This window comes from Jaculus jaculus, chromosome 4, assembly GCF_020740685.1.
Source record: "Jaculus jaculus isolate mJacJac1 chromosome 4, mJacJac1.mat.Y.cur, whole genome shotgun sequence".
Lineage (NCBI taxonomy): Eukaryota > Metazoa > Chordata > Mammalia > Rodentia > Dipodidae > Jaculus > Jaculus jaculus.
Window position 1 is genome coordinate 111,663,427 of NC_059105.1, and position 18,099 is coordinate 111,681,525.

At 37.9% G+C, this 18,099-nt stretch overlaps 1 protein-coding gene and 1 pseudogene across 1 annotated transcript in view; both read right to left on the reverse strand.

Moving 5' to 3' along the window:
• Tmem182 (transmembrane protein 182) overlaps nt 1-18,099 on the reverse strand; it is a 79,535-nt gene that overhangs the window by 12,659 nt on the left and 48,777 nt on the right. The gene's annotated exons all lie outside the window — the stretch shown is intronic.
• LOC105945109 lies at nt 11,846-14,031 on the reverse strand (annotated as a pseudogene).

Below are 18,099 nucleotides of genomic sequence, written 5' to 3' on the forward strand. Positions count from 1 at the left end.
TCCAGAAACTGCTGCTATGATGCAGCAAGTGAGGCAGGGCATAAAAACCATGATAGGCTAGTGAAGTCATTGGAAAATGGACCATGATTGGCAGTGGAGACCAAAAGATGTTTAGATACACCAGGGATACCCTGGAGCACTGTTGATTTGGGAAAGAAGTTTTCCCTGCCTATTAATCTCAGCTGGAAGGCAAGAATTAGAAAATCCACAAACTGTCAGTCAATGGCTATGATATCAGACTTGAACTGCAGATGTTTGATATTTGCTTAATGGTTGAATTTGCATTAGTCCAGTTTCTCTTTGTTATGCCTTATAGAAGTTTGAAATGCTTTATATGTTGAAAGTGTATAACTTGTTTTGATTTTACAGAACTCACTGCTAAGATATAATCTTAAATCTCTGATGACACTTGGGACTTTGGAACTATTTTAAGTTCGTAATGACTATGGGACCTTTGAATTTGGACTAAAAACAATATTCAATTTATAATATGTGATGGTTTTTAATATACTGGGATCCAGAAGAAGAATGTGGTAGCTTGAATGTGTCCTCCAGTAGATTCAGGGGATTGTTAAAGCTTGTAACTTATTAGATTTCCAGCTGCCTAGTTGCAGGAGGTGTCACTGTGGGTGGATACTAGGGTCCAGCCCTAAAGTGTGTTTGGGTGTGGAACTGGGTTTCCAACCTAAGGTATGCAGCTAGCAGTCTGAGCTCTGCCTGGGATTTCTGGAATGTATTTTCTTATGGTGGTTTTAGTGGTATTTCTCTCTGAGTGGACCTATGAAAGTGGGCCAACTACTCCTGCCATTCTGGAACTTCTTCTGGATCTGTAAATTTCCACAAATCATGTTACTCCCATAAACTGTGCCTGGTTTGGAAGTTCATAACATCAATGTGAAGCTGTCTATGACAATAGGCTTCCTGTACCACAAACAGAGATAATAATCATCAAATGGATGTTAAAGGACTGGGAAAATGCCTCAGTGAACAAAGGTATTTGCTCTGCAAGCCTACCCATCAGAATTCAGATACCCAACAGCCAATTAATGCCAAAAACAACAGTGGTGCATGTATCTGTACTGCCAGCATGACTATGACAATGGGACATAGAGTCAGGAGAACCCCAAAGCCAACTAGTCTCTCCTTTCTAGTGGCATAAAAAACCAGAGTGACAGCGTAGAAGCTCCCTTTTGATGGAAGAAGAGAGTATCAACTCCCTGAAGTTGTAATCTAACCTCTACACACAAATCTTGCCATGTGTGCATCCACATACACCACACACACACATGCACACACTTTCAGAATTGGGTGCTAAAAAGGTAGCAGGATACAAAATCAATGCACAAAAATGGGTAGCATTTCTGTATGCAAATGACAAAGACACAGAAAAAGAAATAAAGGACATAGTCCCATTTTCAATAGCAACAAAAAAAATAAAATACCTTGGAATAACATTAACCAAGGAAGTAAAAGATCTATACAACGAAAATATAGACTGGAAAAAAGATAGCATCTTCAACAAATGGTGTTGGACAAACTGGATAACCACATGCAGGAAACTAAAACTTGATCCACACATTTCACCATGCACTACACTCAAATCCAAATGGATCAAAGACCTCAACATAAGACCAGAAACTTGAATACTACTGGAAGAAAAGTTAGGAAGTACTTTCCATGATATAGGAATGGAAAAGGACTTCCTGAACAAAACCCCAGTAGCTCGTGATCTTAAACAGTCACTCAACCATTGGGATCATATGAAGCTGAAGAGTTTCTTTACAGACAAGCATATAATAAGCAAAGCCAATAGAATACCCACAGAATGGGAGAAAATATTTGCAGGTTATCTAACTGATAGAGGCCTTATCTCTAGAATTTACAAAGAACTCAAAAGTCTAAACAATAAGAAGACAAATACCCACTCACAAAATGGGGCACAGAGTTGAACAGACAATTCACAGAGGAAGATGTACAAATGGCAAACACACACTTAAGAAAATGTTCATCATCCCTAATCATCAGAGAAATGCAAATTAAAACAACTATGAGATTCCACCTTACCCCAATAAGGATAGCCAACATCAAAAAGTCAAATGAAAATAAATGCTGGCAAGGATGTGGAGAAGCAGGGACACTCATTCACTGTTGGTGGGAATGCAGGATGGTACAACCACTTTGGAAAGCAATATGGAGACTCCTGAAAAAGCTGACTATAGAAATACCAACAGACCCAGTTATACCCTTACTGGGCATCTACCCTAAAACCTTCAAACCAAAGGCCAGAGAGATTTGCTCAAATATGTTTGTAGTAGCTCAATTCTTAACAACTAAAATCTGGAATCAACCCAGATGAATGGATAACATAGATGTGGTATATCTACACAATGGAATTATATACAGCAGTAAGAAAAAACGACATAAAGAAATTTGAGGAAATATGGTTGAACCTGGAACAGATCATTCTCAGTGAACTTACCCAATCACAGAAAAAAAATCGACACATAGTCTCACTCATCTACAACACCTAACCTGAATCTACCCAAGATACCTTACATACCCAGCAAGCACCTCATGGACTAGAAAATAGGATGGATGGGAGGGCGGGAGGTCATCGAAGGGTGGAAAACAGTAATCTGGACCCAAATGGCAACGGTACCATAAAATTCTACTTCCTAAAAGACAGACCAAATGGCTGAACCTTCACTAGACCCTTACAGGAAACACCTGAACCACAAGACACTGGAGAGGGTAGGATCAAGACTAACCTAAATCTTCTACATCTTCCCTCCCTCCCTCTCCCCCTCTCCCCTCTATCTTTCTCCTCTCTAACTCTTGTATATTAGTTATGTTCTTCCTCATTTTCTTAGTGGACACTGACCTGTAACCCCCACTTCCAGCTTGGGCCTACCATCCACAATGAGCTTTTGATCAGAGAAACCTACAAGGTTTCCCAAAACAATGACAGACTGCTGTCAGAGTACTTGATGACCCACCAAAGGCCAGTGGTAAGACCCTATTGCTGAAGACTCCATATGCAGCTGACACTTAAAATGGAATGACATGGGCCAGGAGAGAGTCAGTCCCCAGACAGTCAGTGTGTCTAGTGCCAGAAGGTGTTACATAGGCGACTGGGGGAAATGACCAAGATCTGTCCAAGCAACTCATTGTCTAACCTAATTAGCAACAAATAACCTAATGTGATGTCCACACAAGTGCAATAGTGGCACACAGCCATGGTGAAGAACGAACTGCTCTTGATTTGGCTAACTGATCCACTCAGTGGTACTAGACCCATAGCTGGAGCTGGGAAACAAGTCAGAACCATACCCAAACACAAGCCCACTCTACAATATCAAGCTACCATCAAACACAGGGTACAAGAGGGCCTACACCTATCAAACTCTCTATCAAAAAGTAATTGTTATCTCAATTTTCCGGGTGCTAACTTACTCTCTGTTGGAGAATCAGCTTCTCTTTTTCAGATAGATGCAGACCCTAAGGAGAGAGCCGCCCCAACATACCTCAAAAGGGGCCCAACTGAAACAAAGGACAATTGGCGAAACAAGCAAGGGTGATGTTTTCCTGTGAACCAGATACCAGCACAAAGTGGAAGGAGACCAACGCAGAGAAAAATCAACTCCTACCAAATCAGAGAGCCAGAGCCTCAGAGGCCCCCAACACCTCATCACTGAAGCAGACCAAAAATGAACCCAACATGGCTCAGGGACATTTTGCCGAAGAGGGGGCGGAAAGCATGTCAGAGCCACATGTTGGGTCATGATTTGCAAAGACATTTATGATACCAATAACTGGGGGCTAACTCCATAATGCACGACCCATTTACATCAACAAGAAGGATCCAATGGGAGGGGGTAGATCACAGATGAGCCTAGACAATGGTACCAAACTGCCTGTATTTACTTAAAAGAAAACTAATAAATTAAATTTTAAAAAAAGAACAAAAATGATGCTGTTAATTTAAAATAATTGAAAGTATATTAATTTAAATTCTTGGATATGTGATTGGAAACTAAAGTAAAACTTAAGTAAGATGAAAAAAAATGGGTGCTAAAAGTAGTACATGAAATTAAATCAATAAAGCATACTTACATAAGATCAAACTTTCCACAAAATATTAATTGTAAAGAAAAAAAGAGTTACTTTTTACTAATGAAACCTATCAAATGCCATTTCTTCATGCCACTTTATAGGTTGCAGTAGGAAGAACACAGGATGGCGATGATATCACAGTGAAAAATGCAGAGCCTAATCCAATCATGAAGAAACATCAAACAAACTCAAATTCATCATCATTCCATAAAATCATAGGTCATACTTTTCAAAAATAACCTGATGATGAAGGTCAAAGAAGGGGTTCTGGTTGGACAGATACTAATGTGACACACAAGTAAATACAATTCCTTTCAATATGAGTAGGACATTAATGGAACAGTTAAAAAACAGTGGTCACTGGGTAGAAGTTCTTTCAATTTCTATGTAAGTTTGGATATATTGCAAAACAAAATCAAACCTTAATGACCTGAAACAAAAAGTATGGCACAGTTTATGTCCTTATGTATTGGGAAAAACATGAGGGGGTGGGGAGTGGAGGAGGGCAGTATATAAATGCACAGGAATGATGTACCTAAATTCATAGGACATCAGGACTATCATCATCTCAGTGACTTTGTCCACATTACAAGTGGAATGTGCCCATTGGGACAGTTCTATTGCTATGTAAGAGCCTATTAACCTTGATAGCTTAAGGAATATTTATAAATTGTAAACACTAATAAGACTGAGTAAGAAATGAATTACATTTCAAACTCACTTCCAGCAATGAGTTTAGCAGGAACAGAAGACATTGCTAGCATTTTGGTAGCAATTTGTTTTAAAATAAAATTATGATACAATTCAGTCATATATTTTGAAAGTGCTAGTTTATTTACAATTAAATTTTATGATACCTATTTTTTGAAGCCCAATAAGAACATAAAATTGTTCCTAGGGGAAAACATATCAAAACATAGCCTCCAAGTTCATGAAGATTTATGATCATAGTAAACCCGTGGGCAAATAATTGAGTGGCATGAAGAACACATTGACTGTCTTGTTGGCAGCATATCCAAGCATCATTTAAGCTTGAAATTTTATATGGATTATTTCATAAAATTAATTTTTTTCCTTTTGCATGCTACAAATTCAAATGGAGAATTATTATTTTTTTTGCCTGAAATGAAGGATATATAAAAGTTAGTAACAAAGGGAAATACAAGTGTTGATGATGAATAATAAAGAATCAATTGCAGGGGGGAGGGAGGGAATTACCATGGAATATTGTTTATAATTATGAAAGTTGTCAATAAAAAAATAAGTAAATAAAAAAAAAAAAAAAGAATCAATTGCAGTGCAGGAACAAAACACAGGGGCTCCCGCAAGGCCAAGTCAAACACTGAATAACAAAATATCGTTTCAATGTTATACAAAAAACACAGAAAAGGAAGCAGATAACACTATAAACACTATAAAACCATACTTTAAAAACACATTTCTAGGGGGAAAAACACATGGAATTTAAAATTTTATGTTCTAAACAGATAAGCAAATTGTCAAACTTCTATATTCTTATCTAACAATAAATATGATGGCTTATTTATTTTGATTTTTGTAAATTTATTTTTATTATTTATGGACATATTAGTATGTAAACATTACATGTTGATACCATTCTTTCCCTCATTCCTGCCCCTTTTTCCTAAGGGGCCCACTTCATTGAGGATGCAGGTCATCCCAATGGGGATTGTGGGTTATGCATTGGGGGTGCAAAATATAATGGTTTTTAGAATATTTTAAATTGCTTATGTATGATTACCCTTCCTCCAAGTATGTTTTCATTTTAATCCTAGTGGTGATATATTAATGACATGGCAATTTGAAATCATGAATTCAATGTGATGGTTTTGAACTTAAAATTTTTTCTCATTTTTCTTCTGTTATTATTATTATTATTATCAACATATTTAATATGGATACTTCATGTGTTGGTACCTCCTTTTCTGTTATCCCTTCCCCCATTCCATTGGGACCCTCCTCGATGGGGTTGCAGGTATTTCCTATGGGGTTGTAGTGATTTATGTGTTATGGGAGCAGCAGTCAGTTATTTTTAGAGGGAGGGAACGCTTCTGGGCATGATGTCTCAACCTGTGGCTCTAAAAAGCCTTCTCCTTATGCTTGCAAAAAATTCCCTGAGCCATGGTGTGTGTGTTTTAAGTCTACTTCAGTGATGGGCTCTTAGGAGCCTCTGGATCTCTGTTTTGGTGTGTTTTGATCCTCAGGGTCTGTCTCCTTCACCCTGGTGCTGATTATCAGGTTCAGCGTGGAAGCAGCACTCATGCTTATCAACTCAATTCCTTTGTGGTTTCAGCTGTGGTTTGCTTGAAGTACAATGGGTAGTTTATCTTCTGAGGTCTTGCTACCATCTGAAAATGAAGAACAGACTCTCCAATGGAGAGTGAGGTCAGCATAGTTTTAAACAGGATAAGCATTATTAAATTAGGGAGTATCTGATGTATGGAACCCCTCTTTTAACAAAAGATTAGTGAGACCTTGATACTGGAGAGCATAATCTTTATGTCCATAGGATTCTGATCTGTTTTCCAATTCCTGATATGGGTTCCTTTACACTGAGTGGACCTCTTAGTCAATCAGAAAGCTGTTGGTTATTACCAAGGCTGTGTGTGCCACTATGGCAATGGTGTGTACTTCTTATCAGGTTGGTTGCTTCTGAGCAGTTTTTTGATCATGAAGCAGTGTTATATTTTGTAAAAGGCCTTTTCTGCATCAATTGAGATGATCATGCTCTTCTTATAGTTAAGTTTATTTATGTGGTGGATTACACTGACCAATTTCCACATGGTGAACCATCCCTGCCTTCCTGAGATGAAGCCTACTATATCAAAGTGGGTAATGCTTTTGATTAGTTGTTGAATATAGTTTGTGGGGATTTTGTTCAGGACCTTTGCATCTAAATTCATCAGGAATATAGGCTTACAGCTTTATTTTCTTGTTGTATTTCTCTCTGGCTTTTGAGTTGGGGTGATGCTAGCTTTCTAAAAGGAATTGTGTAAGATTCCCTACTCTCTGATTAGGTGAAACAGTTTGAGAAAGATTGGTTTCAGTTCTTCAAATAAAGTTTGATATAATTCCTCTGGGAAACTATCTGGTCCAGGAATTTTCTTTTTGGTGATGTTTTTGATTATCTTTTCAATCTCAATGGATGTGATAGGGTTATTCAGGAGATTAATATGCTCTGAATTTACTTTTTGTAGTTAGTATGTGGCTAGAAATTCATCCATTTCTTCCACATAATACAATCTTGTGGAGTAGAGGTTTAGGAAGTATGCACTAACAATTCTTCCAGTACCTTTGTGTGTGTTGTGATCTCTCATTTTTCATTTCCAATTTTGCTATTTTGAGACTTCGCTTTTTTTTTTTTTGCTTGATCAAATAGGCAAGGAGTTTATCAATCTTATTTATTTTTTTCAAAGAATAAGTTCTTTGTTTCATCCATTTCTTAAATTGTTTTCTTTGTTTCCAATTCATTCATTTCTTCTCTGATCTTGATTATTTCTTTCCGTATGGAGCTCTTAGGGAGGGATTCTTGTTTTTCCAATGACTTTAATTTGGGATCTCTCTGTTATAAAGGCATTTAGCACTATAAATTTTCCCTTTGCCTTCATTGTGTCCTGTAAATTTGGTAAGGTGTATTTTCATTATCCTTCAATTCTAGGAATTTTATAATTTCCTCTTTGATTTCTTCTGCAACTCATTCATTATTTAAAAAATGTGTTGTGGGGCTAGAGAGATGGCTTAGTGGTTAAGTGCTTACCTGTGAAGCCTGAGGACCCCTCTTTGAGGCTTGATTCCCCAGGACCCATGTTAGCCAGATGCACAAGGGGTGCACTTGTCTGGAGTTCATTTGCAATGGCTGGAGGCTCTGGTATGCTCATTCTCCCTCTCTCTCTATCTGCCTCTCCCTCTCTCTCTCTCTAGCTCTCTCAAATAAATAAGTAAAAATGAACAATTTTTTTTTTAAATGTGTTGTACGGTCTCCAGGAATTGGTGGAGTTCCTGATATGTCTCTTGTTGATAATTTCTAGCTTTAAAGCATTGTGATCTGGCATGATGAAGAAAGTTATTTCAATTTTCCTGAATTTATGGAGGCACACTTTATGGCCTAATATATGGTCAGTTTTAGAGAAGGTTCCATGGGCTGCTGAGGAGAATTTGTATTCTAAAGAGTTGGAGTGGAAAATTCTATAGATGTCCATTAGGTCTAGTTAATCTTTGATGTTGTTAAACTCTATTATTTCCTGTTAATTTTCTGCTTGGATGATCTGTCTGTCAATGATAGTGGAGTACTGAAGTCTCCAACTATGAATGTTGTTGATGTTTATTTCTATTTCATTGTCAAGTAGGTTTTGTTTTATAAAGTGGTGCAAATGTGTTTGGCACATATATGTTTCTGTTTGTGATGTTTTAATGTTGAATCATTTCCTTGATGAGTAAGAAGTGGCCTTCTTTTACCTTTTTGATTACTTTGGGTTTGAAGTCTATTTTATAAGATATTAATATAGCAACATCTGAATGTTTCTTATTTACATTTGCTTGGAATATCATTTTCCATCCTTTAACTCTGAGGAGGTATCTGTCCTTAGTGGTGAGGTGGGTTTCTTGAAGACAGCAGAAAGGTCCATTATTTTGATCAATCCTGATAACTTGTCTTTTTATGGGTGAGTGAAGACCATTGATATTTAAGGTTATTACTGTGATGTTTGAATTAACCCCTTTCATGAGAGGGTACTTTAGGGCATTTGGTGCTTTCTTGTGTTTTGTAGTTTTTTGAGCCTGGTCTAGTTTGGTTAATTTGATATTCTTATAAGCTCTTGGGATTGGTTGTTTAACTGTTTTGTGTGGAGTATTTCTTCAAGTTTCTCTTTTCATTGTTAAGAGTTTTAACTATGATGTACTTTGGAGAGTTCCTTCTTTTGTCCTGTTTGGTGTTCTGTGGGCTTCTTATATCTGGATGGGCCTCTCTTTTGAAAGACTGGGAAAAATTTCTTCAGTAATAATGTTGAATATGGTCTCTATTCCTCTGAACTGGATTTCCTCTCCTTCTGGTATACCTATCATCCAGATGTTTGGTCATTTTAGGCTATCCCACAGTTCCCTCATATTCTGTTCCCTTACATTCTGATTTTTTTTAACTTAGCAGAGTTTTTGGCCTCTTGATCAATTTCCTCTGTCTTATCTTCTAGCTCAGAGGTGCTGTCTTCCACATAAGTAACTCCATTAGTGAGGATGTTTAGAGAAGTTTTTATAAGCTCTGTTTGATTTTTGTTTCATGTTGTATTATTTTGCATCATGTCCATCTCCTTTTGAGGCAAAATTTCAGTTCAAGTTTTCATTTTCTTGATGCTTCCTAGAATTCTTCTTGCATTTGATCAAGTCTCCATTAAGCACAATCACCTTATCATTGACATCTTCTATTTGCTGATTTACCTTCAATTCATTTATATCTCTTTTGAAGCCTCTAACATTCTTTTTAATTAAGTTAAGCCTACTGTCAAAAGATGAGTGTTCTAGCCAGGCGTGGTGTTACACACCTTTAATCCCAGCACTCGGGAGGCAGAGGTAGGAGGATTACTGAGAGTTTGAGCCCACCCTGAGACTACAGAGTGAATTTCAGGTCAGCCTGAGCCAGAGTGAGACCCTACCTTGAAAAACCAAAAAAAAAAAAAAAAAAAAAAAAAAAAAAAAAAAAAAAAAAAAGATGAGTGTTCTAAGAGAAGATTTTGCTCAATTTCACTGATGTGATTGTTGGGTTTTAGATGGTTTGCTTCTAGTTCAACAATTCTTATGATTCAGGACACATTGGTTAATGTGTTTTCATTCTGTGATTGAATTTGTGTTGATTTCTCTATGATTTCATTGGAGGCTTCCATTGTGGACTAGGCATCCTTGGTGGAGATTGCTCAGTTTTCTGACTTTAGTAGTGTTTTTTTGCACTTTGGTCTACTCATCTTGGGGAAACAGTTTATTCTATTGAGGGGGAAGCCAGTATTTGTCCATTAAATGTGAACCAGATTGCTATACAATGCAGTGATAGCCACCAATGCATATGTTGTGGAGACTGCAAGTGTATCAAAGGTATCTGGGGAACAGGGTGCTCTGGACTACTTACTCCACTTGCATGCACTCTTTAGCACATGAAAATTAAGGGTTGGGAAACCAAGAGCCAGGAAGCTGGAGAGCCAGGTGCAAGAGGCCAGCTCCTCCAGTGGCCTATTTACCTTCTAACTCAAGGGAATAGTGATTTGGGTACCCACAGTCCAGTCAATCACAAAACCAGAGCAAAGGCTTGCTTCTGCATCCCCTCCCCCCCTCACACACACCAAGACCAGGTGGTTCCAAGGAAGGACCATGGTTGCAGGGACCAGGGAACTTGGAGGTAGGAAACCAACCAGGAGCTCTGGCCAATTCAGTCCTCCTAAGCACCCTCTGGAGCAGGGGATCCAGGAGTTTGGGACACAGGGTCATTCAATCAGAAGGCAGAGTAATATCCAGTGAATGTCTACATGGAACTAGGACACAAGCATCATAGGATCTAGTTCCCATTACAGATATTTTCAGAGGACAAAAATGAAATTTGTGAGCTATGTATGGATGCTCATGCCTAAAGTCTCAACACTTGGGAGGTTGATGCAGAAAGAAGGGAGGGCAAGAGGGAAGACAAGAAGGACAAAGGGTGGGATGACAGGAGCAGGAAGGAGGGAAGACAGACAGGAGGATGGAGGGGAGGAGAAGGAGAGGAGAGAAGGAGGGGGTGGGAGAGAAAACAGGAAAATAGTAGCTGACTGTTCCCCAATGTTAAACTCAAAGCCAGGGATATATCTAAGACTAGAAACTGCTGCTGGCAAGTATTCTTCATTATGTTAAAGACATTTCCATGCATCTAACAAGAGAGAAAACATTTCTGGGAAGCATCAGAGAGACTTGGCATTCTTCAAAACGGAGCTACATGGCAAGGTGTTGGGAGTTAATTCCAGGACGATGGGCATGTCACTGAGACCATCAGGACAGACAGCATCAGTGGAGTGGAGAACCCCTCTTTATCTAGTGTCTCTAGAGAAAGACCAAACGCTATGCAAACAGTAATTCATCATGACAGTGAAATCATGAGCCTTTACACTTGACAGTGAATGGCATTACTTGCAACATTCCCACATGTGTTTTTGCAAACAATGCATAGTCTTCATATAAACATTTATTAAACTAAGTCATGCTTACTAATGGAAATATATATATTAAGCTCTAATATGTTGAAGGTTTTTTAATGAGTGAAGATCTTCCAGGAGTTTCTATTTATCATTTTCATTTTTTAAAATTTAGGTTCATTTTAATTCAATAAAGTTTGAAAATGTGAAATGCATTATTTGTTTAGTTTTGACAAAAGTAAACGCCAATGTAGACATAACTCTAAATAACTAAAAATAGAAGGTATTCAGCACTTGAAAAGATTTTTTTAACTTAAAAGGGATTTATTTGTGATTTCCTATATATTCAGCTTGTAAATACAAGACTTTAAATGTATTAAGAGACAATTTCTGTTAAAGTTTTCATTGTGTTTTACTTCAAGTACTGCACAAGTTAAAATCTGATAAAGGATTTACATTCGATTATCTGAAACTCCCATCTCAGACTTTTATTTTAATGTGGTGGGTGACTTCATTTCCATAGATACCTCCAGCAGGAAAGTTTCTTATGGTTCCTAGGACTTCTGTTAATTAGTGTGCATACAGTTTTCACTCTCTAATTCATTGTCATTGTCATTGTCATTGCTATCTTCATCGCTTTCTACAGGGATGCCAGTAGCAGCTGAAGCACCTTTAGTTTCTCGGTCAAGAGGGAAAAAGCCCGTTCCACTGAAAGTGTCCTGTCTCTGGTAGAAGAGTACATATGCTGCTTTGGACACAATTTGGTCTTCAGATGCAGTGGAGACACTACTGTCATCAAAATAGCACCATTTTCCATCATCTGTATTTTTGGCAAAAGCAGTATAATGTCCTCCTCTCTCAAATTATAGCGGCAAGGACCTGCATTTGGATTAATTAGGAATTCTGACATATCCAAGTCATTGATAGGAAAATCAACTAAAGTATCCAATTTGTCTCTCATGTAGCGACTGTAGGAAAAAAGCTGGAGATGAACCACAAGTACTGGAGGCAGAGACCATAACTCTAATTTCTTTGTGGCTTGCTGGTGTTCTTTACAATTTGGACAATACCAGGGATCTTCAGAACCTAGCTTTTCTTTTGTCGTAAAAAGCCCAATGCAGTCTTTTAATTTCACAAAAGGCTTTTTAGGAGGTTTATATTCCACACTTGCATGTTTTTCAAAATCCTCAGCAACATTTTAATCAAAGTATCTCTTTTTCAAATCAGGATCCCAATCCAATGTCAAAAAAGTTCTTTAATCTAGCCTAGGTTGCCTATCATTAAATCTTATATGCCTGGTATCATCTTTGATGTAATTGATGTCGGTATTGCCTAAGTTGTTGAACTGGAATGTAAACAAACTCTTTTTGTGTCCTGTGAGTTGACCTTTACAAGTTTCTTCAGTACACAATCCATTTTCAGAATCATTATCCCCTCCAACTGAATCTTCAGACTGCTTTCATTTTCTGAGAGAAGTTCTTGATCCTGGCTGGATTCATCATCAGGTTCATCTGTTTCCATTTCACTTGGTGAGCCTTCTTCATGTATGCCATTTGGGCCATTTCTATTAATATTTTGGTCCTTACAGCAATGTAGGGATCCTTCAGTTTCTTCAGTTTCAGTAGATATTTTGAAGTACCAGTACATTCTCAAAAGTAGGAGATTATAGAGTTTATCTTCAGTATTGTTTCGTGGTACAGTCATAAGAAAAAGCTTACCAAAAAGTGAAGAACCAGTATAGTGGGTATAACTTGAATGTCTGAATTTTTCTCTTAGGCAAACAGGAATAACCACATGCTCTGTATCTTCTGTCCTATTGATTCCAATTTCAAACACATAAATATCATCCCATTCCATAAATCTACTTCGGTTGTCAGCCACGGCAAATATTCTATGAAATCAATGATTGTAGATAACAGTAACTATCATCTTATCTGCTGGTACTCCTGACAAGATAAACAATGCTGCACAAAGATCTACTATATTTAAAATTTTGGGCACAATCACTTTGTACTGCATAGGTTTAGTAAGTGGATCCATTATAACTAAATAAACTTCCAAACTATGTTCTTTTTTCATGGGCAATGGAAGTGTCAAATAACAAAATGGACCAAATGTTACTGAAAGCTTAGCACACACACTAAAGTGATTGAAAAGGCCATGAAATATATCAACAATGATTGAATCATTTCTTTTTAGATGGTTTTCCCAGGCTTCTTCAGCAACCACCTTATCTGGCCTTCCATCAGCATCCTTTAATTGCATATATGGTATTTTCCTAATTCTATTCAAATCTTCATGTAGTCCATCTAAGAGAAATGCTAACAGTTCTTGACAGTCTTGTTGTTGACACCCTAAGAACTGAGGTGCAAAACATCCTACCTGCATCTTAAATGCTCTTGGAGTGACATAGCTAAACTTCCCAGACCACATCTGCTTGATGAGTTCTGCATATGAATTAGAAATCTTGCCTCTCATTCCTAAAGGATTGTCAAAATTCAGCTCTTCTTGGTACTTATTATTGGGAAAATACTCTGTAAGTGGAGGTGTGTTGCTCAAGCACTGAATAGCTGAGTTCATGAAACAGATATTTCCCAAGTTACTTAAGCCACAGAGGCCTGGCTGTTCGTTATTTCTTCCGGGTTCTGAATAATCATAGTTCTTATAAGCAGTATATGATGGAAGACAATAATTTGAGTTTTTCACATTTCTGTTGCTGATGTTGTTATAATTATTTGATAGAGGTGAAGGAGAGATCTTTGGTAAAGTTGACAAATTGGATGCACCTGGGGACTTAGAAGAAGAAGAACCCCTTGGCCACATTCTGTCTTCATTTTTTTGTTCTATCACTAATACCTGTCCTTGGTACAAGCCAGCATCCTGAATGGTGCTATCTGGTTTATTCAGTAGTTCAAATGTATTACTAATATATTTGTTCCACAATATGGTCTCTTTTGCATCTGGAATATTGAAGATCTTTCTTATTTCCTTTTCAATTGTATCTATTGTGTCAGCTTTGCTAAATCTTCGAGTTACAACATTGTTTCTATTTCCATTTTACAGAGTTTTGCAGTGCTTTACAAATATACCCTGTTCAACCACTTTTCTTGCTATTGGCTCTTGGCCTTCCATCAATGTGTATCAGCTGACAAGTTTGTTCCAGCCCTCAGTTGGCAACAGTATGTAATCCAATTCATCAATAAGATGTTCCTTAAGTGACTGGGCATCACCATCTTTGAGAAGCCCAGAGTTATCAATAGGTCCAGGATATACATTTTGATCTCCCAACTGGTATTTGTCCCAACTGTCAAAGCCAACATAATTTTTCCACTGTTTAAATCAGTGACTATCAACTAGGTACCAAGTGTCCCCTTTCCTGAGCACGATGTTGAGCAGCATCGCGATGTCAGAACTTCTGCTGGGTGTCCAGGTCGCCACCCGCCTTCAAACATCTTCTTCCACTAGTGGTGGCAGCGGCCTTGAAAAGATTATTTATGCCCCTACCACCACCGCAGCACTCACCACCTTAGATCTAACTAATGTGACCTTTAGAATATCATATAAATGAGACCACTACAGCAGACTGTTAAGTTTCTGCCATGTTTTACTAAGGGACTGCTTATCCCTATAGTCACACATCTTAGCAGTGCATTTTCTTTCATTACTGATTTTGTAAGAGGACATCCCAGCATTTTTTTATTAATTGATGATGGACATTTGAGTAATTCTCGGTTAGGGATGTTATAAATTAAGTTACTGTAAGTTATTGTTGTGTGATGTTCTAACATATTTATAGAATTTTAGAGAATGTTGGATAGCATTCGCTTAGGCCAAGTGATTTTGAAAAATAAGGCAATAAATTTTTATGGAATACTATGGTGTAATTAAGTGATAAAATGACATTGCATCACATGGATGATGCAAAACCATAAGGCACCTAGCAGGACTTTCCTACTTTCTCTCCAACCACAATAACCTAGCTGCCCTGCTAAGCTCAATTGATAACATTGCTCTTAGAAACAGAAACTGACTTAATTACCTTCCTCGGTATCTTTTTCTTTTTTTTCTAAGCAAAGCTCTTGACAGTAGCCCAGTAGCACTGACTATACACTGAAGCTTCCTAGTTCCTTAGATTCTAGGGCTGTCTTGAGATGGGCTGTTTTCAGTTCCTTCTTTTTTCTTGAACTTTCATTGTGTATTATTTGAAATATGTAAGAATTACATGTAAATGAATCTAAGAAACCTTAAATGTCAAGCAAACATCTTTGAACTAATCTTCATCCCAGGAATCCAAACACTACCCACTCTTGCACCACTTTTTCTGGGACTCATGTGTAAGGAGCTTTCTAGCCTTTCATTCAGCATGTTAACTTTACAGCTTGAGCTGGGCATGGCTCATGCCTTTAATCCCAGAACTTTGGAGGCTATGGTAGAAGGATTACTATGAGTTTGAGGCTACCCTGAGGCTACATAGTGAATTCCAGGTCAGCCTGGGCAAAAGTGAGAACCTACTTCAAAAAACTGAAAACAACAAAAAAATTTACTGCTTTATGGTGAGTTAGATGAAAAGAGACTGGCTATGTGAGAATAGGTAAGCAATTGAACCAGTTGGGATGAAACCTCAGTGTCCCCTCATGTTATTTGCCTTGAGTTCTAGATGATATCTATAAGCTGCTTTATATACTTTACTCACTTTTTGTTACTTGAGGTCATGGGGTCGAAACCTATTAGATGGAAAAGTTCAGAAAAGGAAAGTGGGGAATGAGAGGGAATTATTATGGTTTATTGTCTATAATTATGAAAAATTTCAATAAAATGTTTTAAAAATTCATGGTTTTAGCAACTTTTGTTATGCTATATTTTGGCAATTGTTTTATTAGTATTTTTGCTAAGAATTTCCTACTATGCTTAATTTATGAATTAAATTTTACCATAGAGACATATATGGTATATGTAGAGGAAAATATAGTCTCTATAGGACCTGGTATCATCCAAGATAAAGCCTCCACTTCCGGCGGTTGGGTTTTGGGACCTCATCTCTAAAGATAATACATACATTCAGCTATGTATGTGTAGCATGTTAGTACATTACATAAAATCACTTTAAGATGCTATAGTATTTTCAAACCTTTGCAATATGTGTTAATTTTAATATCTTGATTATCTTAAAATTTTCAGTTTTTGCTGGGCATGGTGGCATACACTTTTAATCCCAGCACTCAGGAGGCAGAGGTAGGAGGATCACTGTTAGTTCTAGAGGTCACCCTGAGACCACATAGTAAATTCCAGGTCAGCCTGGGCTAGAGTGAGACCCTATTTTAAAAGAGAGAGAGAAATTTTAGTTTTTGAGGCTTTTCTAAATTCCCTTTCAGTTGTAGGTGTCTTGTCAATGGAGGAAATAGGACAACTCCTGCAAGCTCCCTTTAATTACATGAAGTGAAAATTCTTTCTGGAACAGGCACAGCATAAGTCAATATGAGTGTATACTCAATGTGCTTCGTTTTACCAAGGAGCAAATGTAAAGGAAACAACAAAGACATTATGAAAATTATAAAATTCAGTAAAAACAACAAATGTAAACCTTCTTTACTTTTATCAACCACATTTTATTTCTGAGCAAAGTGACTAATTGGGGGGAAATTATGAAAGAAAACACTTGCACAGTTCAATTCCTTACTCTACTAAGTAAATAGTGGTTATAAATGATCCTCACCCTTTGGAAGAAGAGAATAAACATATGGGAACTCAGTCTGCCCATGATGACAAAACCTAATTCAAGATGAGATGCACTATTTATAGACTAGCAATAATCTTGCCATTTTATACATCTGAGAAAACCCTGGGGAAAAAAACGAAGATTAATTACATAGCATAATAATATGTCACTTTGAATAAATGTTGAAGCCTCACCTATAGTTCTCAGAAGAAGAGCATTGTTTTTAAAAGGGTGGTGTTGAAGGTTTGGAACACATTTGGTCTAATTTGAAGTTTAAGGTCAATCAGAAGAGCCCCACTGAAAATATGGCACTGGCCTCTCGATTAGTTGATCTCCCTGGTCAGAAACATCATCCTAAATGTCTCCAAAATAGATACACAAGAAGGAGCCAGGTGGGTGTGGGGAGCACAGGAGAGGCACAGGGAGAGCGCTCCCAGGAAACCACCTGTGTCTCGTCTTCACACCATTCCTTCTGTGTCTTTTGCTGGCTGAGGTTCCTGGCTCATTGCACAGAATTTGAGAGGTGCCCAGGCATTTTTCCTCTGGGGCTTTGACTCTGTCTTCCTGGAGTCCTATTGCACACAAAGGGAGCACCCCTGGATCAAGGGCCTCTGAGGGCCTGTTACCCACACAAAACACTCTGGGGAAAATCTGCTCTCCCAGAAGAATCAGGGGAAAAGTCATAACATTTTAAAATATTTTTGAAATCAAAATTCTTTACAGCTCCTTCCTGTATGGGATTGGGCAGACTCACTTCCTCTACTACTTGACATTTACGTGAAATGTCAGACCCAGGGTGTTAGAAAATCCACATTAAAAGTTGAAGGAAAGCCTTCCCACAAAGCAGAATCAGTATCAGTATCAGGAAGACACATTAGACAGATGGTACATGTGAAAACAGGAGGTGCCATGTGACAGCCCAGGGCCTCTCCGAAGCACCAGGATGGCCAGGTCCTCATTGTCCCACTCAGAACCTGCTCTGGGGAAAGCAAAAAACTACTTGCTTCGTAAGTGATAACTGGGACATAAAGTCTACTACAAAGGTCCCTGGAGCTGGTCAAGAATACATAGGTTTCATTAAGCACTTTATCTTGCCACCACCCT